At 58.5% G+C, this 19,896-nt stretch overlaps 11 non-coding genes across 11 annotated transcripts; 7 read left to right on the top strand and 4 right to left on the bottom strand.

Annotated features, from left to right (window-relative positions):
• Positions 1-4,302: 4,302 nt before the first annotated feature.
• Positions 4,303-4,373, bottom strand: TRNAG-GCC. Its single transcript has one exon. It is a non-coding gene; the product is annotated as a tRNA-Gly (tRNA).
• Positions 4,374-5,290: 917 nt separating this feature from the next.
• Positions 5,291-5,373, bottom strand: TRNAL-CAG. The gene has a single exon. It is a non-coding gene; the product is annotated as a tRNA-Leu (tRNA).
• A 605-nt stretch (positions 5,374-5,978) lies between these two features.
• TRNAD-GUC lies at positions 5,979-6,050 on the top strand. The gene has a single exon. It is a non-coding gene; the product is annotated as a tRNA-Asp (tRNA).
• Positions 6,051-6,831: 781 nt separating this feature from the next.
• On the top strand, positions 6,832-6,903 carry TRNAG-UCC. Its single transcript has one exon. It is a non-coding gene; the product is annotated as a tRNA-Gly (tRNA).
• Positions 6,904-7,196: 293 nt separating this feature from the next.
• On the top strand, positions 7,197-7,268 carry TRNAE-CUC. Its single transcript has one exon. It is a non-coding gene; the product is annotated as a tRNA-Glu (tRNA).
• Positions 7,269-12,215: 4,947 nt separating this feature from the next.
• Positions 12,216-12,286, bottom strand: TRNAG-GCC. The gene has a single exon. It is a non-coding gene; the product is annotated as a tRNA-Gly (tRNA).
• Positions 12,287-13,204: 918 nt separating this feature from the next.
• Positions 13,205-13,287, bottom strand: TRNAL-CAG. Its single transcript has one exon. It is a non-coding gene; the product is annotated as a tRNA-Leu (tRNA).
• Positions 13,288-13,850: 563 nt separating this feature from the next.
• Positions 13,851-13,922, top strand: TRNAD-GUC. The gene has a single exon. It is a non-coding gene; the product is annotated as a tRNA-Asp (tRNA).
• Positions 13,923-14,703: 781 nt separating this feature from the next.
• On the top strand, positions 14,704-14,775 carry TRNAG-UCC. The gene has a single exon. It is a non-coding gene; the product is annotated as a tRNA-Gly (tRNA).
• A 293-nt stretch (positions 14,776-15,068) lies between these two features.
• On the top strand, positions 15,069-15,140 carry TRNAE-CUC. Its single transcript has one exon. It is a non-coding gene; the product is annotated as a tRNA-Glu (tRNA).
• A 3,474-nt stretch (positions 15,141-18,614) lies between these two features.
• Positions 18,615-18,689, top strand: TRNAN-GUU. Its single transcript has one exon. It is a non-coding gene; the product is annotated as a tRNA-Asn (tRNA).
• Positions 18,690-19,896: the final 1,207 nt, after the last annotated feature.

The following is a 19,896-nucleotide window of genomic DNA, read 5'->3' as shown; positions in this document are numbered from 1 at the left end:
GGCAAGGCGTTGGGGAGGCAGGGGTGTGAAAACGAATCTTTTTGAAAAATAAAAACGGTTTTTTATTGATCCACGAGGTTTGTGCATATTTATGGGGGACCTGCAGAGAATGTGTAAGGATCCAGTCAGGGCGTCCATCACCTTGACTATTTGTCACTACTATTGATATGTGTTGAACACCTTTCAGGTCTTCTCTTCTAGCTGTGTTGAAATATACACGTCATTGTTAATTAACTATATTCGCTACAATCTTCTGTGGGAAATCAGAACTTATTCCTTCTGTGTAACTGTCTGTCTGTACCCTTTAACAACCCCTCTTCATTCTCCCACCCCACCCCCGCCGCCCCCCTCAAACCCCATGCCCCACCCCCTCGCACCCTCCCCAGGCTCTCCCTCCAGGAGATCAACTTCTTTAGCTCCCACATATGCGTGAGAACATGTATGTTTGTCTTTCTGTGGCTGGCATATTTCACTTAACACAATGATCTTCGGTTTTATCCATGTGGCTGCAAACGATGGGATTCCATCCTTTTCTATGGCCGAATAGTATTCCATGGTGTATATCTACACCGCATTTTGTGTATCCATTCACCCGTTGATGGCCACTTAGGTCGATTCCGTGCTTTGGCCTTGGCGAGTAGTGCTGCAGTAAACATGGAGGTGCAGGTATCCCTTTGACGTATGGATTTCTGTTCCTTTGGATGCAGACCCAGCAGCGGGCTTGCTGGATCTATGGGAGGTCTAGTTGTAGGCTTCTGAGCAGTCTCCCTACTGTTCTGTACCCATTTACAGTCCCACCCCAACAATGCAGGAGGGTTCCCCTTTCTCCACATCCTCGCCAGCATCTGTCATTGCCTGTCTTTTCGATGTGAGCCATTTCAACTGGGGTGACAGATGATATATCACATTGTGGTTTTGATTTGCATCTCTCCGATGCTTAGTGGCGTTGAGCATTTGTTCATATACCTGTCAGCCATGTGTGTGCCTTCTTTTGAGAAATGCCTGTTCAGATCTTTTGCCCAGTTTTGAATCGGATTGCTCATTTTTGGTTTTTGGTTTGTTGTGTTGTGTTTTCTTGTACCATTGGGTTGTTTGAGCTCTTTATGCATTCCGGTTATTAACTCCTTGTCAGATGGACAGCTTGCAAATACTTTCTCCCATTCCGTGGGTTGTGTCTCTTCACTTTTCTGACTGTTTCCTTTGCTGAGCAGAAGTTTTTTTTGTTTTGTGCTTTTTGTGTTTGTTTCTGTGTTTGTTTTAACTTGATGCGGTCCCAATGGACTATTTGTGCTTTGGCTGCCTGTGCTTTCGAGGTCTTACACGAAAACTCTCTGCCCAGACCAACGTCCTGAAGCATTTGTCCAATGTTTCCTTCTAGTAGTTTCAAAGTTTCGGGTCTTAGGCCTAAGCCTTTAATCCATTTTGATTTGATTTCTGCGTACACTGAGATATAGGGGTCTAGTCTCATTCTTCTGCAAATATTAGTAGATGTCCAGTTTTTCCCCCACACCGTTTATTGAGAAGACTGTCCCTTGCCCATTGTACGCTCTTGGCACCGTCGTCGAAGGTGCCTTGGTTGCAAATGCCTGGGTTTATCTCTGGGTTCTCTACTCTGTTCCATTGGTCTACGTGTCTGCTTTTATACCAGTCCTATGCTGTTTCGGTTCCTATAGCTCTGCAGTACAGTTGCAAGTCGGGTAGTTTGATGGCTCCAGCTGTGTTCTTTGTGCTCAGGATTGCTTTGGCCATTCCGGGTCTTTTTCTTTTTACAAGTGGTTCCGTACCAAATTTAGGATTTCCGCCCCTACCCCTTCCCCCCCTCCCCCCCGGCCCCATTTCTGTGGGGATTGACATTCCCACCAACAGTGCGTAAGAGTTCCCTTTTCTCCGGATCCCGGCCCGCGTCTGTTACTTTTAAGTGCTAGCCATTCTAACTGGGTGCAGACGATAGCTCATTGTGGTTTTGCTTGTCATTTCCCTGTCGATGAGGGACGTTGAGCATTTTCTCATAATCCTGTTGGCCATTCGTCTGTCTTCTTTTGAGAAGTGTCTGTCTACTCATGAGCTTTGCCCGCTTTTTAACGGGATTTTTTGTGGTGTTTGGCTGTCGAGTTGTCTGGGTTGCTTTGTGTGTGCTGGATATGCAAATGAGGCTTGAGAGGTCCGACTCGCTAGATCTACCGGGCAGCGGAGGCGGAAGCGCGGAGATTGAGGAGCCGGTTGGGAAAACCGCACAGCCAGGCCGACCGGCGGGGGCGTGGGGAGATGCGTGTCCGGATAGACGTGTAGCCGGCATCCGATGGGCATTTCATTCCCGACGCTCTCCATCTGGTCTCCGGACGGCAAAGAACATGCCGAGAACGCCCCTACGTCCGGCGCCTAGATTTCATTTCTGATCGTTTCCCCTTCCCGCCTTACCTGCTGTCTACTACCCGGCTCTCCAGCCGCTGCCCGTCGCCATCTCTATCCATCTCATTCTGTGGCTGCTCCCCAAAGTACACTGCAGGGCTCAGTGTGCTTCATGCCAGAACTTTATTCGCAGGTCCAGCTGACGTCCAACGTACTGCACTAATCTGCGTTGTGACTGACGGCGGCGGGGACCTTGAGGCCTCGGTATCACGTGGAGAGAGGAGCCCCTGTCGGGACAGGGGAGCTTGCCATCACCGGGGAAGGTTCTCTCGCGAGTGTGCCGTGGGTGGGTGTGAGTGAGTGGCGGCGATGGACGTGCGTGTCCCTTCCCGTGGGTGTCATCTCACACGGCCCAGGGCAAAGGGCATGACACCATAAAGGGGAGGGACGCCCGCCCACAGTGCTGGGAGTGGGGATGTGTCGGGGGTGTTGGGTGGGTTGCAGGGTGTGAGGTGTGGGATGGGAGAAGGAGTCCAGGGTGTCCGGGTGGAGCTCGGGACTCGCTGGAAAGGGCTGGGGGTGCGGCTGGCCAGTCAGGCGGGGCTTCTGCAGACGCCTGGGGCGGGTGGGCCCGCGTGATCTCGGGTGGCCGCGGAGGTGGCGGGTGTCTCCGGAGCCTGTGGGAGGCCGGGAGAGGGGGGACGCGAGTTCGTTAGAGCAGGACGTGTGAGACAGAGGCGCGGGAAAGGTGGGTCCCGGTGTGTGTGTGTGTGTGTGTGTGTGTGTGTGTGTGTGTGTGTGTGTGTGTGTGTGTGTGTTGAGGCTGGCGGGGGCGGGGGCGGGGTGTTTGGGGACGGCGGATTGAGTTGTGTGTGGGGGAGAAGGAGAGGTGGGGGCAGTGTCGGAGGTGGCGGAGGGAGGGCGAGACTGGAGGCTGGCAGGAACAGCAGATTGCCAGCCTGTGTGTGAGTGGGCTGTGGTCCAGGCAAGATCCAAGATGGAAGCCCGTGCGGTCAGAGAGGACCCCCGCGGGCGAGACTGGGGTGCTGGGCCGCCATACGGTCAGGCTAACGAGTGAGGCTGGGGGTGAAGGCCGGTGGGGGAGCAGGCAAGGGTAAGGCTGAGAGCAAGAGAGAGCGGGTCTGGGCACGGTCCGAAAAGGGTAGGGGATGCAACTGGATCCGAGACCTAAATAACCCCGCATCAGGACACACATTCACAGTCTCAGGTGTGTGTTTGGGGCTGAGAGTAGAAGAGACCCGAGGGACAGATACGCAACTGCACGGACGTTGACAAAAGCTGCGGATTGGGGTTCGGGTGGGGGGGTTCTCGGTGGCGGTGGGTGGTGCGTGGCGGACTGGGAGACTTATGGAGGATGAGCGCAATGCACTGAATCTGGACCGTGCGTATGCGATGGTATTGTCCGTGTGCTTTTTAATTTACTCGTGTGGTTTAAGAACTGTGTGACCCTCCAGGAGAAGGTGATGTGTGCGCCAGTCTTAAGAGACTCGCTGTCCTTGCTATGGGTTGGGCAGCCACGACAGCTTCTCAGGGTGCGGGGAGCCAGAGAGCGAGGCAACGTGGTGAAATGCGAAGAGAAGAGGTGCGGCGGGCGAGTGCAAGCGTGTGGCGCCGGGTGGTATTCCTTGAGGTGAAATGCGTGTGCGGACTGAGGCGGCGGCAGGCCAGCGAAGAGAATGGGAATGGGGACCAGGTAGGTGTGTGGCGGCAGCGGGGCTGAGCTGAGCTGGAAAGGTGTCTGGGGGTGGGGGGGCGTGGACGACCGGTTTCCTGGGCCGGGGCGAGAGAGGTGCGGGGAACCGGCAGAGGAGGGTTGCGCTGGCTGAGGGGGCGGAGCTGGTGTGGGACAGGCGCTTGGGGCTCGGGTGGAAGGAGGCAGAGTGGAGCGCCGCCAGGCATTTGGGGCTGCAGGGCCAAAAGGGGACGGTGGGCTGCATGGGCCGGGAATCGAACCCGGGCCTCCCGCGTGGCAGGCGAGAATTCTACCACTGAACCACCCATGCACTGGGGGCAGGGGCCCACAGAGGCTCCCACAGTGGCGCTGGCCACCGGCGGCCGGGCCCTGGTCACCGCCCACCGCCGTGGGCATCTGCGGGGTTTGAGCGCGCACCAGGGGCCCGATGGGGCCGGGAGCCGACGGTCCACCCGTAGGAGAGGCTCGGGTCACGTCGAGGCCACTGGGGCGCGCGCGCGCGCCCGCTCAGGGACAGGGGCGGGTACGCTGGGTCCTGCGCTTTCTCTGTCGCCCAGGGCGGCGGGACGGGCTGTCGGTGTCGCCAGAGGAAGCCAGGAGAGGGAGCGGCCATGGCCCGCGCCCGGACGCCAGGCGGGGGCCGCGAGGGTGTGTGGAAAGGACGGGATGTCGGGCGGTGTGGCTCTGGTTGCAGAAGTGCGCGGCTCGGAGAGCGTGTCGCTGTCCTCGCGGCAGGAGCTGGAGGGTGAAATGGGGCGGGGGGGGGGTGCCGAACGCTTGGGTGAGGGTGGTGCAAACGGGGGTGGGCTGTGTTGCAGGGAGGAGGGGACGGAGAGGGGTGCGGCAGGGGGAGGGGCGGAGGAGAAAGGCGCGGGAAAGCGAGGAAGGTGGACAGCGAGGTACTGAAGCGTCCAGGTGTGGGGGCCCAGTCAGAGGGATGTGTGAGTTGGCGGGGACTGGGTCTGTGCGGATGTCAACTGGCAGAGGGTGGAGGGCGCTGGCTCCTGGTACTGGGGTATTTCTGCGACGCCAGCGCGTGAGCAGGAAGAAGGCATGTGCCTGAGCAGTTGCTGCGTTTGAGAGGCGTGCGTCAAGGGCGCGGGAGTTTGGAGAGCGGGCGCGAGCGCGAGCGCGAGCGCGAGCGCGAGGCAGGAAGGCAGAGTAAGGCGGACAAGGGTCGCGGTGGGCTTTGCCCGGGCGCCTGGCGGGCGGGCCAAAAGGTGAGCTTGTCAGGAGTGGGATTCGAACCCACGCCTCCAGGGGAGACTGCGACCTGAACGCAGCGCCTTAGACCGCTCGGCCATCCTGACGGCGGACCTGGGCGCGGCGCCGCTCGCCTGGCTGCGACGCGGCGCCAACGCCGGCGCCCTCGGCCGGCGCCTTGCCCGGTGCGCAAAAGGCCCGCCGCGCGGTCAGAGGGGGCGAGCCGTGCGAGCAGGCGCGGCTCGCTCCGGCGTCGACGCCCCTACTCCTCCGGGCCCCCGCTCCCGCACGCCCCCGCCCCGGACCCAGCCGGGGCCGCATCGGGCCCGCCTGCCGCCGGCCCCCACCCGCGCCTCTCCTCGCGCGCTGCAGCACGGCGCGCGCCCTCCACCTCCTCGCAGCCTTGCTCGCTCGCCCGCGCCTCTTCGTCCAGGCGCCATCCCCGATTCCCGCGCTGGAGGCAGCAGGGAGGGCGCACTGGGAGGTTCCACTGCACCGAGGTACACGTCGGGGTGCGGCTCTGGGTCCGGGCGGGGTCGGAGGGTGCTTTGTTGGGAGTCGCGGCAGGCTGGCTTCGGCGACGGCGGCGGGGGTGCGGTGTGTGTGGGGGGCGGGCACGTGGGGGCCGCCTGCGGTGGGCAGGGGGAGGAAGGCGGGACTAGGCGTCGGCGGGTCGCAGAGGGGTCTGCCACCCGGGCCACCGTCACCGCCGTCCTCGTTAGTATAGTGGTGAGTATCCCCGCCTGTCACGCGGGAGACCGGGGTTCGATTCCCCGACGGGGAGGCAGCTGCCCTTTTTGGCCACCGCCTGGGTCCCCGCCGCCCCATGCGGGACCCAGCCTCTGGCGCCCAGGGGCCCTTCTTCTCCTCTCTCCGCCCTCCAGCCGGGCGCCCTCTCGTGCCCGGCCCGCATGGGCCCCATGCCCCGTCCCCCTTTCGCCCTCCCCCAGGGGCCACCCTGCACCCTGGCTCCCTTGACCACCCCCGCTCCCCCCCACCACAGGCACACACCGCCTCCTTCGCCTTTCTCCTCGCTGGCCTCTCGCTCGCCTAAGCGGAGCGGCCTCCTCGCGCCCCCACAGCTCCCGTCGAGCGTCGCCCCCCAAATTGGGAGTCGGAATGGGCTCCCTACGACGACGGCGGCGGCGCACAGGCCCGTGGGCCGTGTGGGGGCCGGAATGGTGAGGGTGGGGTTGGGAAGGGCAGGCGTAACGGTGAGTGCGCCGCGTGTGCCGGCTGTGGCCTCGCCGGGTCCCTGGTGGAGAAGCGCTCTGGTGAGCAGGGTGCCGGACGACCCGTCGAGCCCGCTGGGCGGGCGGCGGGCGTGCAGCCGAGGGCCCAGGGGCAGCAAGGCAGCTAGAGCGCCACCAGAGAGAGGCAGGAGGCGGGCGGTCCGGAGCAGCTGCGCCGGGCTTGCTCATGTGGGGCCCTTGGGCGGCCTCGGCTGGCGCCTTGGCAGCGCGGAGCTGAGGACGCGAGGGGCGTCGGGGCAGGGCTGCGCCGGGCGTGGGCGGCGCGCTCGTGGCAGCCCCGGGCCGGCGTGGCGGGGCTGCCGGGGCCGAGCGGCGTTGGTGGTATAGTGGTGAGCATAGCTGCCTTCCAAGCAGTTGACCCGGGTTCGATTCCCGGCCAACGCACTAGGCCGACCTTTTGCCGGGGTCCAGGTGCGGGGCCTTGGCCGGTGGGCTGCGTGCGTGCGTGCCTGCGGGCCTGCGTCCGTGTGTGCGTGTGGCGGGGGCAAGGGGGCGCGCGGGGCTGGAGGCCGCTGCAAGCAGGAGGAGCGCTGCCAGGGCACGCCGATTGCCAGGGGCGGCGGGTGGCTGGTCTTTGTTTTAAGCCGCAGGCGGCCCGGGCGCCAAGGTAGCGCCCAGAGTGCTTGCGACCCAGGCGCTGGGTCCACTTGGCGCAAGCTTGGCGCGCAGGCCGTGGCTCCCTGGTGGTCTAGTGGTTAGGATTCGGCGCTCTCACCGCCGCGGCCCGGGTTCGATTCCCGGTCAGGGAAGCCTTTCTCCTTTCGCGCTGCCTGCCAACCTTGCCGGCGCCTTCACACCTCCCCTTTTGACCAACAGACTCGCTCGCTTCTCGTGCGGCCCGACCCCTCCGCCCATCCGGCCTTTGGGCCTCGCTCGCCGCCTTCAGGCCTTCAGCTTCTCCCCTCCTCTCCCTTGCGCGACGCTCGCCTCGCTCCCGGTCTTCCTCAGCCCCAGACTCGCCTGGCCACGACAGCCTCTCCCCTCCGGTGGCCGCCGGCAGACACACCAACAACACGCCGCGCGCCCGCGCGAGAACACAGCCCCACACACAGACACAGACACGCACCCACGCACCCACTACGCGTACACACATACCCAGTCGTTTCTGCCCCGCCCCCCGAACGGACTAGGGCTCTCCAGCAGCGCTGCTTCCGCCAAGCCGAGCCACGCGGCTCACGCGCCACTTCTGCTCTCCCTGCTGGGGCATCTGCGCCCACCGGTTCGGCCACTTACGAGGGTCTGCGTTCTGTGACGTCGCCACTCAGGCGGTCAAGCGCTCTTGCTTTTCCACGGCGTGCCTGGCCTCGGGCGCCGGCCCGTGATTGGGCTCCACGGGTGTTAGTGGCTTATGACCGGGAAGGGGGTGTGGAGCTTGTGGGGGCCGAGGCTCCAGGCAAGGCGTTGGGGAGGCAGGGGTGTGAAAACGAATCTTTTTGAAAAATAAAAACGGTTTTTTATTGATCCACGAGGTTTGTGCATATTTATGGGGGACCTGCAGAGAATGTGTAAGGATCCAGTCAGGGCGTCCATCACCTTGACTATTTGTCACTACTATTGATATGTGTTGAACACCTTTCAGGTCTTCTCTTCTAGCTGTGTTGAAATATACACGTCATTGTTAATTAACTATATTCGCTACAATCTTCTGTGGGAAATCAGAACTTATTCCTTCTGTGTAACTGTCTGTCTGTACCCTTTAACAACCCCTCTTCATTCTCCCACCCCACCCCCGCCGCCCCCCTCAAACCCCATGCCCCACCCCCTCGCACCCTCCCCAGGCTCTCCCTCCAGGAGATCAACTTCTTTAGCTCCCACATATGCGTGAGAACATGTATGTTTGTCTTTCTGTGGCTGGCATATTTCACTTAACACAATGATCTTCGGTTTTATCCATGTGGCTGCAAACGATGGGATTCCATCCTTTTCTATGGCCGAATAGTATTCCATGGTGTATATCTACACCGCATTTTGTGTATCCATTCACCCGTTGATGGCCACTTAGGTCGATTCCGTGCTTTGGCCTTGGCGAGTAGTGCTGCAGTAAACATGGAGGTGCAGGTATCCCTTTGACGTATGGATTTCTGTTCCTTTGGATGCAGACCCAGCAGCGGGCTTGCTGGATCTATGGGAGGTCTAGTTGTAGGCTTCTGAGCAGTCTCCCTACTGTTCTGTACCCATTTACAGTCCCACCCCAACAATGCAGGAGGGTTCCCCTTTCTCCACATCCTCGCCAGCATCTGTCATTGCCTGTCTTTTCGATGTGAGCCATTTCAACTGGGGTGACAGATGATATATCACATTGTGGTTTTGATTTGCATCTCTCCGATGCTTAGTGGCGTTGAGCATTTGTTCATATACCTGTCAGCCATGTGTGTGCCTTCTTTTGAGAAATGCCTGTTCAGATCTTTTGCCCAGTTTTGAATCGGATTGCTCATTTTTGGTTTTTGGTTTGTTGTGTTGTGTTTTCTTGTACCATTGGGTTGTTTGAGCTCTTTATGCATTCCGGTTATTAACTCCTTGTCAGATGGACAGCTTGCAAATACTTTCTCCCATTCCGTGGGTTGTGTCTCTTCACTTTTCTGACTGTTTCCTTTGCTGAGCAGAAGTTTTTTTTGTTTTGTGCTTTTTGTGTTTGTTTCTGTGTTTGTTTTAACTTGATGCGGTCCCAATGGACTATTTGTGCTTTGGCTGCCTGTGCTTTCGAGGTCTTACACGAAAACTCTCTGCCCAGACCAACGTCCTGAAGCATTTGTCCAATGTTTCCTTCTAGTAGTTTCAAAGTTTCGGGTCTTAGGCCTAAGCCTTTAATCCATTTTGATTTGATTTCTGCGTACACTGAGATATAGGGGTCTAGTCTCATTCTTCTGCAAATATTAGTAGATGTCCAGTTTTTCCCCCACACCGTTTATTGAGAAGACTGTCCCTTGCCCATTGTACGCTCTTGGCACCGTCGTCGAAGGTGCCTTGGTTGCAAATGCCTGGGTTTATCTCTGGGTTCTCTACTCTGTTCCATTGGTCTACGTGTCTGCTTTTATACCAGTCCTATGCTGTTTCGGTTCCTATAGCTCTGCAGTACAGTTGCAAGTCGGGTAGTTTGATGGCTCCAGCTGTGTTCTTTGTGCTCAGGATTGCTTTGGCCATTCCGGGTCTTTTTCTTTTTACAAGTGGTTCCGTACCAAATTTAGGATTTCCGCCCCTACCCCTTCCCCCCCTCCCCCCCGGCCCCATTTCTGTGGGGATTGACATTCCCACCAACAGTGCGTAAGAGTTCCCTTTTCTCCGGATCCCGGCCCGCGTCTGTTACTTTTAAGTGCTAGCCATTCTAACTGGGTGCAGACGATAGCTCATTGTGGTTTTGCTTGTCATTTCCCTGTCGATGAGGGACGTTGAGCATTTTCTCATAATCCTGTTGGCCATTCGTCTGTCTTCTTTTGAGAAGTGTCTGTCTACTCATGAGCTTTGCCCGCTTTTTAACGGGATTTTTTGTGGTGTTTGGCTGTCGAGTTGTCTGGGTTGCTTTGTGTGTGCTGGATATGCAAATGAGGCTTGAGAGGTCCGACTCGCTAGATCTACCGGGCAGCGGAGGCGGAAGCGCGGAGATTGAGGAGCCGGTTGGGAAAACCGCACAGCCAGGCCGACCGGCGGGGGCGTGGGGAGATGCGTGTCCGGATAGACGTGTAGCCGGCATCCGATGGGCATTTCATTCCCGACGCTCTCCATCTGGTCTCCGGACGGCAAAGAACATGCCGAGAACGCCCCTACGTCCGGCGCCTAGATTTCATTTCTGATCGTTTCCCCTTCCCGCCTTACCTGCTGTCTACTACCCGGCTCTCCAGCCGCTGCCCGTCGCCATCTCTATCCATCTCATTCTGTGGCTGCTCCCCAAAGTACACTGCAGGGCTCAGTGTGCTTCATGCCAGAACTTTATTCGCAGGTCCAGCTGACGTCCAACGTACTGCACTAATCTGCGTTGTGACTGACGGCGGCGGGGACCTTGAGGCCTCGGTATCACGTGGAGAGACGAGCCCCTGTCGGGACAGGGGAGCTTGCCATCACCGGGGAAGGTTCTCTCGCGAGTGTGCCGTGGGTGGGTGTGAGTGAGTGGCGGCGATGGACGTGCGTGTCCCTTCCCGTGGGTGTCATCTCACACGGCCCAGGGCAAAGGGCATGACACCATAAAGGGGAGGGACGCCCGCCCACAGTGCTGGGAGTGGGGATGTGTCGGGGGTGTTGGGTGGGTTGCAGGGTGTGAGGTGTGGGATGGGAGAAGGAGTCCAGGGTGTCCGGGTGGAGCTCGGGACTCGCTGGAAAGGGCTGGGGGTGCGGCTGGCCAGTCAGGCGGGGCTTCTGCAGACGCCTGGGGCGGGTGGGCCCGCGTGATCTCGGGTGGCCGCGGAGGTGGCGGGTGTCTCCGGAGCCTGTGGGAGGCCGGGAGAGGGGGGACGCGAGTTCGTTAGAGCAGGACGTGTGAGACAGAGGCGCGGGAAAGGTGGGTCCCGGTGTGTGTGTGTGTGTGTGTGTGTGTGTGTGTGTGTGTGTGTGTGTGTGTGTGTGTGTGTGTTGAGGCTGGCGGGGGCGGGGGCGGGGTGTTTGGGGACGGCGGATTGAGTTGTGTGTGGGGGAGAAGGAGAGGTGGGGGCAGTGTCGGAGGTGGCGGAGGGAGGGCGAGACTGGAGGCTGGCAGGAACAGCAGATTGCCAGCCTGTGTGTGAGTGGGCTGTGGTCCAGGCAAGATCCAAGATGGAAGCCCGTGCGGTCAGAGAGGACCCCCGCGGGCGAGACTGGGGTGCTGGGCCGCCATACGGTCAGGCTAACGAGTGAGGCTGGGGGTGAAGGCCGGTGGGGGAGCAGGCAAGGGTAAGGCTGAGAGCAAGAGAGAGCGGGTCTGGGCACGGTCCGAAAAGGGTAGGGGATGCAACTGGATCCGAGACCTAAATAACCCCGCATCAGGACACACATTCACAGTCTCAGGTGTGTGTTTGGGGCTGAGAGTAGAAGAGACCCGAGGGACAGATACGCAACTGCACGGACGTTGACAAAAGCTGCGGATTGGGGTTCGGGTGGGGGGGTTCTCGGTGGCGGTGGGTGGTGCGTGGCGGACTGGGAGACTTATGGAGGATGAGCGCAATGCACTGAATCTGGACCGTGCGTATGCGATGGTATTGTCCGTGTGCTTTTTAATTTACTCGTGTGGTTTAAGAACTGTGTGACCCTCCAGGAGAAGGTGATGTGTGCGCCAGTCTTAAGAGACTCGCTGTCCTTGCTATGGGTTGGGCAGCCACGACAGCTTCTCAGGGTGCGGGGAGCCAGAGAGCGAGGCAACGTGGTGAAATGCGAAGAGAAGAGGTGCGGCGGGCGAGTGCAAGCGTGTGGCGCCGGGTGGTATTCCTTGAGGTGAAATGCGTGTGCGGACTGAGGCGGCGGCAGGCCAGCGAAGAGAATGGGAATGGGGACCAGGTAGGTGTGTGGCGGCAGCGGGGCTGAGCTGAGCTGGAAAGGTGTCTGGGGGTGGGGGGGCGTGGACGACCGGTTTCCTGGGCCGGGGCGAGAGAGGTGCGGGGAACCGGCAGAGGAGGGTTGCGCTGGCTGAGGGGGCGGAGCTGGTGTGGGACAGGCGCTTGGGGCTCGGGTGGAAGGAGGCAGAGTGGAGCGCCGCCAGGCATTTGGGGCTGCAGGGCCAAAAGGGGACGGTGGGCTGCATGGGCCGGGAATCGAACCCGGGCCTCCCGCGTGGCAGGCGAGAATTCTACCACTGAACCACCCATGCACTGGGGGCAGGGGCCCACAGAGGCTCCCACAGTGGCGCTGGCCACCGGCGGCCGGGCCCTGGTCACCGCCCACCGCCGTGGGCATCTGCGGGGTTTGAGCGCGCACCAGGGGCCCGATGGGGCCGGGAGCCGACGGTCCACCCGTAGGAGAGGCTCGGGTCACGTCGAGGCCACTGGGGCGCGCGCGCGCGCCCGCTCAGGGACAGGGGCGGGTACGCCGGGTCCTGCGCTTTCTCTGTCGCCCAGGGCGGCGGGACGGGCTGTCGGTGTCGCCAGAGGAAGCCAGGAGAGGGAGCGGCCATGGCCCGCGCCCGGACGCCAGGCGGGGGCCGCGAGGGTGTGTGGAAAGGACGGGATGTCGGGCGGTGTGGCTCTGGTTGCAGAAGTGCGCGGCTCGGAGAGCGTGTCGCTGTCCTCGCGGCAGGAGCTGGAGGGTGAAATGGGGCGGGGGGGGGGGTGCCGAACGCTTGGGTGAGGGTGGTGCAAACGGGGGTGGGCTGTGTTGCAGGGAGGAGGGGACGGAGAGGGGTGCGGCAGGGGGAGGGGCGGAGGAGAAAGGCGCGGGAAAGCGAGGAAGGTGGACAGCGAGGTACTGAAGCGTCCAGGTGTGGGGGCCCAGTCAGAGGGATGTGTGAGTTGGCGGGGACTGGGTCTGTGCGGATGTCAACTGGCAGAGGGTGGAGGGCGCTGGCTCCTGGTACTGGGGTATTTCTGCGACGCCAGCGCGTGAGCAGGAAGAAGGCATGTGCCTGAGCAGTTGCTGCGTTTGAGAGGCGTGCGTCAAGGGCGCGGGAGTTTGGAGAGCGGGCGCGAGCGCGAGCGCGAGCGCGAGCGCGAGGCAGGAAGGCAGAGTAAGGCGGACAAGGGTCGCGGTGGGCTTTGCCCGGGCGCCTGGCGGGCGGGCCAAAAGGTGAGCTTGTCAGGAGTGGGATTCGAACCCACGCCTCCAGGGGAGACTGCGACCTGAACGCAGCGCCTTAGACCGCTCGGCCATCCTGACGGCGGACCTGGGCGCCCTCGGCCGGCGCCTTGCCCGGTGCGCAAAAGGCCCGCCGCGCGGTCAGAGGGGGCGAGCCGTGCGAGCAGGCGCGGCTCGCTCCGGCGTCGACGCCCCTACTCCTCCGGGCCCCCGCTCCCGCACGCCCCCGCCCCGGACCCAGCCGGGGCCGCATCGGGCCCGCCTGCCGCCGGCCCCCACCCGCGCCTCTCCTCGCGCGCTGCAGCACGGCGCGCGCCCTCCACCTCCTCGCAGCCTTGCTCGCTCGCCCGCGCCTCTTCGTCCAGGCGCCATCCCCGATTCCCGCGCTGGAGGCAGCAGGGAGGGCGCACTGGGAGGTTCCACTGCACCGAGGTACACGTCGGGGTGCGGCTCTGGGTCCGGGCGGGGTCGGAGGGTGCTTTGTTGGGAGTCGCGGCAGGCTGGCTTCGGCGACGGCGGCGGGGGTGCGGTGTGTGTGGGGGGCGGGCACGTGGGGGCCGCCTGCGGTGGGCAGGGGGAGGAAGGCGGGACTAGGCGTCGGCGGGTCGCAGAGGGGTCTGCCACCCGGGCCACCGTCACCGCCGTCCTCGTTAGTATAGTGGTGAGTATCCCCGCCTGTCACGCGGGAGACCGGGGTTCGATTCCCCGACGGGGAGGCAGCTGCCCTTTTTGGCCACCGCCTGGGTCCCCGCCGCCCCATGCGGGACCCAGCCTCTGGCGCCCAGGGGCCCTTCTTCTCCTCTCTCCGCCCTCCAGCCGGGCGCCCTCTCGTGCCCGGCCCGCATGGGCCCCATGCCCCGTCCCCCTTTCGCCCTCCCCCAGGGGCCACCCTGCACCCTGGCTCCCTTGACCACCCCCGCTCCCCCCCACCACAGGCACACACCGCCTCCTTCGCCTTTCTCCTCGCTGGCCTCTCGCTCGCCTAAGCGGAGCGGCCTCCTCGCGCCCCCACAGCTCCCGTCGAGCGTCGCCCCCCAAATTGGGAGTCGGAATGGGCTCCCTACGACGACGGCGGCGGCGCACAGGCCCGTGGGCCGTGTGGGGGCCGGAATGGTGAGGGTGGGGTTGGGAAGGGCAGGCGTAACGGTGAGTGCGCCGCGTGTGCCGGCTGTGGCCTCGCCGGGTCCCTGGTGGAGAAGCGCTCTGGTGAGCAGGGTGCCGGACGACCCGTCGAGCCCGCTGGGCGGGCGGCGGGCGTGCAGCCGAGGGCCCAGGGGCAGCAAGGCAGCTAGAGCGCCACCAGAGAGAGGCAGGAGGCGGGCGGTCCGGAGCAGCTGCGCCGGGCTTGCTCATGTGGGGCCCTTGGGCGGCCTCGGCTGGCGCCTTGGCAGCGCGGAGCTGAGGACGCGAGGGGCGTCGGGGCAGGGCTGCGCCGGGCGTGGGCGGCGCGCTCGTGGCAGCCCCGGGCCGGCGTGGCGGGGCTGCCGGGGCCGAGCGGCGTTGGTGGTATAGTGGTGAGCATAGCTGCCTTCCAAGCAGTTGACCCGGGTTCGATTCCCGGCCAACGCACTAGGCCGACCTTTTGCCGGGGTCCAGGTGCGGGGCCTTGGCCGGTGGGCTGCGTGCGTGCGTGCCTGCGGGCCTGCGTCCGTGTGTGCGTGTGGCGGGGGCAAGGGGGCGCGCGGGGCTGGAGGCCGCTGCAAGCAGGAGGAGCGCTGCCAGGGCACGCCGATTGCCAGGGGCGGCGGGTGGCTGGTCTTTGTTTTAAGCCGCAGGCGGCCCGGGCGCCAAGGTAGCGCCCAGAGTGCTTGCGACCCAGGCGCTGGGTCCACTTGGCGCAAGCTTGGCGCGCAGGCCGTCTCCCCCTGGTGGTCTAGTGGTTAGGATTCGGCGCTCTCACCACCGCGGCCCGGGTTCGATTCCCGGTCAGGGAAGCCTTTCTCCTTTCGCGCTGCCTGCCAACTTTGCCGGCGCCTTCACACCTCCCCTCTTGACCAACAGACTCGCTCGCTTCTCGTGCGGCCCGACCCCTCCGCCCATCCGGCCTTTGGGCCTCGCTCGCCGCCTTCAGGCCTTCAGCTTCTCCCCTCTTCTCCCTTGCGCGACGCTCGCCTCGCTCCCGGTCTTCCTCAGCCCCAGACTCGCCTGGCCACGACAGCCTCTCCCCTCCGGTGGCCGCCGGCAGACACACCAACAACACGCCGCGTGCCCGCGCGAGAACACAGCCCCACACACAGACACAGACACGCACCCACGCACCCACTACGCGTACACACATACCCAGTCGTTTCTGCCCCGCCCCCCGAACGGACTAGGGCTCTCCAGCAGCGCTGCTTCCGCCAAGCCGAGCCACGCGGCTCACGCGCCACTTCTGCTCTCCCTGCTGGGGCATCTGCGCCCACCGGTTCGGCCACTTACGAGGGTCTGCGCTGTGTGACGTCGCCCCTCAGGCGGTCAAGCGCTCTTGCTTTTCCACGGCGTGCCTGGCCTCGGGCGCCGGCCCGTGATTGGGCTCCACGGGTGTCAGTGGCTTATGACCGGGAAGGGGGTGTGGAGCTTGTGGGGGTCGAGGCTCCAGCAAGGCACAGCGAAGTCAGGGGTTGTTATCACATCGTGAGTTTGCTTTTTTCTAGGGTAACCGAGAAGATTTTTAAGGTGAAAGTTTGGGCAGTTTTTGAAAACAGCATTGGCAGTTTGACTCAATAGCATGTAGCGTATGCCAGGACAGTAGATTGCTGAGGGACATTTGTTTTGCTTTTCTTTCTCGACGTTCTCAATCCTGTCTTACAATAGCAGGGAAGAATCCTAGAATAGCCCTGCAGTGGCGCCTACATTTCCTTTTTCATATTTTCTACTTCCACTTTATGTCATATCTTACCATATCTCCACCGCTCTCTCTCTTTTTTTTTTTTTTTTTTTTTTTGAGACAGAGTGTCGCTTTGTTGCCCTGGCTAGAGTGAGTGCCATGGCGTCAGCCTAGCTCACAGCATCCTCAAACTCCTGAGCTTAAGCGATCCTACTGCCTTAGGTTCCCGAGTAGCTGGGACTACAGGCATGTGCCACCATGCCCGGCTAATTTTTTATATATATATTTTAGTTGGCCAGATAATTTCTTTCTATTTTTTAGTAGAGACGGGGTCTCGCTCTTGCTCAGGCTGGTCTCAAACTCCTGACCTCGAGCGATCCACCCGCCTCGGCCTCCCAGAGTGCTAGGATTACAGGCGTGAGCCACCGCGGACCGGCCCACCCCTCTCTTCATCCTTGTATCCTTCTGCGGTGCTCCCCAAAGGATACTGCAGAAGTCAGTCCACTTTCCACCAAAACTTTTGCGCATAGCTGGATAGTTGTTCTAACTGATACATCCTGTGTACCCTCATCTTGCTGTGTACGTTCTTTCTCTCTCCACTGCACTGGCAACTCTGAATCCAAGGCCCTAGGGCAGTCACCACTTCCATTGTTTTCTCTTTGGCCTGTGTCCTCGTTCCTGCCTTGTTGGCAACCGCAAGTGTGAACTATTTGTCATCTCAGCTCTGATCTGGGTTGCCAACTCTTTTGATTTCTACTTATTATGGTAGAGGGCTTTTGGCTCCGCGGTTCACGTAGCTTAGTGTTCATTTCCTGTGTCACAGTGCTAACTCCCCTTTTGGGTTCTGCAGTCATTGGGACTTCCATATTCTTACAACCTGTTGATTATGAGGACCTTGTAAGAAAGTTTAATGATAACAAAATTCTCCCAACTCTGTGGATCCAGAGTTTTTGCAATGTCTCCCAAAATCTGCACTACTAGCAAACCTTGCCCATGGAATGTTTCAGAAACGTTTTGAATCCACGCTACAAGTATACTGGAGAGATTGGTATCTGCCAGCTGGGCTGCTTGACCGCCAAAGCCTGGGAGTGATATCCTGTTATTTTCCATTTTTTTTTTTTTTTTTTTTTTTTTTTTGAGACAGAGTCTCACTTTGTTACCCGGGCTAGAGTGAGTGCCGTGGCATCAGCCTAGCTCACAGCAACCTCAAACTCCTGGGCTTAAGCGATCCTCCTGCCTCAGCCTCCCGAGTAGCTGGGACTACAGGCATGAGCCACCATGCCCGGCTAATTTTTTTGTATATATATTTTTAGTTGGCCAGATAATTTCTTTCTATTTTTAGTAGAGACGAGGTCTCACTCTTGCTCAGGCTGGTCTCGAACTCCTGACCTCGAGCGATCCACCCGCCTCGGCCTCCCAGAGCTAGGATTACAGGCGTGAGCCACCGCGCCCGGCCTATTTTCCATTTTTAAAAGATCACTTTTGATTTGGTTTTAGACATAGGGTCAACTAAATTGTTGCTATTTAGAAACACAAACTGTATTAAGACTAACATATTAGATATGACATCCCTGTTTTCCGAGCTTATGTAAGATTAAATGGGTGGTGGGTTTCTCTAATCAGAAACTTCTGAATATGTCCTGGGAGCTACCCATGGAAATGTCAGAGGGTTTGGTAAAATTTATCTACACTGTAGAGAACTCTGAAAGGTTAACTTCAGCTTTGAGAATTCCAAAGGATCAGTGAAAAATTATATTCATTACTAAACTGATTTTCTTGATTCAAAATCTCTGGCAGATCGTTTTCACGTTTCAATGTAAAAATTAAATGTAGTCGAATAAGTTATAAAGCATTCATTCCCTATGGAAAGCCATGGCCCTTTGGGGATGTTTTTAATTGGGGGGGAGGGAGCACGGGAGGGGTGTAGACTTGTATATTCAACCTGCTCGATCACTTGGGTCCCTAAATGTTTTTCTACCTTGCTGTGGTATATTCAGTACTCTCCTTCCTTTCCCTTGAGAATCATATTCTGGAGAGCTTCGGGGTCCCTGCCATAATTCACTTACTTTTTTGAACAGACGCTTAGCATCTGGATTTAAAATTCAGAAAGACATGATATACTCGGGCTTCAAAGAACTTTACTGAAATAAGTATGTCAAGATGACCTCCCACGCAGGGATCCTTAATTCAAATCAGCAATTATCTATTCTCCCAACACTCACCTACCCGCGCTCCATTCCCTATTTCTTCAAGTCATTAATGAACTTGGTTTTACTCCTGTAAACCAAAATCTCAACTTTGGGAGAAAGACACAGTCGCTTTCTGCTGGCGCTAAGGAACTGGGAAGGAAGAAAGCAAGGATTAGAATGTTTCATAGCAGAGATGGTTTCACGTTCTGGGTTTTATTTGTTTGTTTGTTTGTTTGTGTGTTTTATTTTCTGTACTTAATAATGTACGTACAGACAGACGTTCTGGGTTTTAGAATTACTCAACTGAGACCTAAAATTGAAATCTCATGATGATCAGAAATGCAGGTAGCAGAATACTAATGTTTGGCAAAACATCTATAAATATGATATGCAAGATTAACATCCATAGGTTAGTCTCTGTGGCGCAATTGGTTAGCACATTCGGCTGTTAACTGTAAAGGTTGGTGGTTCAAGCCCACCCAGGGACGGCTTCAGTATTGAGTCATGATAATAATTGAAGATGCCCTCTAGTTCCAATTTTTCTTCATCCTCCATCTTTAACACAGTTCTCTTCTGATTTGAAAACCTACAAATTGGTTGCTGTCTAAATACATTTCCCAACATCCTCTACCCCACACGTTTGGAGGTCATCTGGAGTTGAACTACAGGCTCATGTACTTCTTTTTCCTCCAGAAGCAAATCCTTTCCTTCAGAATCTCACAGCATGCGGTCCCTTAGCAGGTGGGCTCTAGTACTACAGAAAACAGCCATGGCTCTTTCTCGCACAATTAATTCTCAGAGCAGATGCTAAACAACTGGAGAAACCCAGTGACCTCTGTCTAATTTTAAAGGCTGTAAGGGCAGCAAAACTCCACTTCCATCCTCTTAGGGTCCAGGCTGGACCAAAAAATTAAATTGATGTAAAATAGATTAACAGGAGAAAAGCATACAAATTTCTTTAATACAAGTTTTATGTGGCATGAGAGCCCTTATAAGGAAATGAAGACTGGAAGAAGCAGTTAGGGTCAGTTACCTATATACTAAATTGGATAAAGAGTAGCAAGTTGTGAAAAAGCAACTAAATTATGTGAGGAGGCTTAAAAGATAAGAGTTATTTTAACAAGATCTGTACAGAATTGTCTTGGTCTTCACTTCTTGTCCTTGAGGATAAGGATGTTGCATCTTTCATATGGGAATCTCATGCTCTGCTTTTAGGAAACAGCACAGTCAGAGTGATCTTTTTACACCTACTGTTTTTCAAGTGCCTGTAACTTAAGCAGTCAATATGCCCGAGTGGTATATTCTTTTAACTCTTTTAAGGGCCAGTATTCCACTCATTAATGTGCTTTAATTTATCTGGCTATTCACTTATAGTTGGACACTGCACATAGGGCTTCAGTAAAGGTCCTAGAAATAATCTGTTATAGGTTTTGTCCTTGGCCCCAACTCTTCCTGTTTCATATGACATACTCTCTCTTTAGGTGATCTCAGCACTCCTGTGTCTGCAGTTATACAGATAACTCTCAAATTTGTGTCTCCAACACTTCTGCATTCTCAAGCCATCCACGCATCCACCTTCCTGCTCCATACAATACTTTGGCCCTTAGGGTCACCTTCTCCCAAACTGAGTCCATCTTCTCCACACTCCCCTAAGCAGGAGTCTTCTCTGGTGTTTTCTCTCCCAGTGGATGGTAA

The sequence above is a fragment of the Lemur catta genome, chromosome 3 (genome assembly GCF_020740605.2).
Source record: "Lemur catta isolate mLemCat1 chromosome 3, mLemCat1.pri, whole genome shotgun sequence".
Taxonomy (NCBI): domain Eukaryota; kingdom Metazoa; phylum Chordata; class Mammalia; order Primates; family Lemuridae; genus Lemur; species Lemur catta.
The sequence above is the reverse complement of the archived record's forward strand: the minus strand, read 5'-3'. Positions and strand labels throughout refer to the sequence as shown.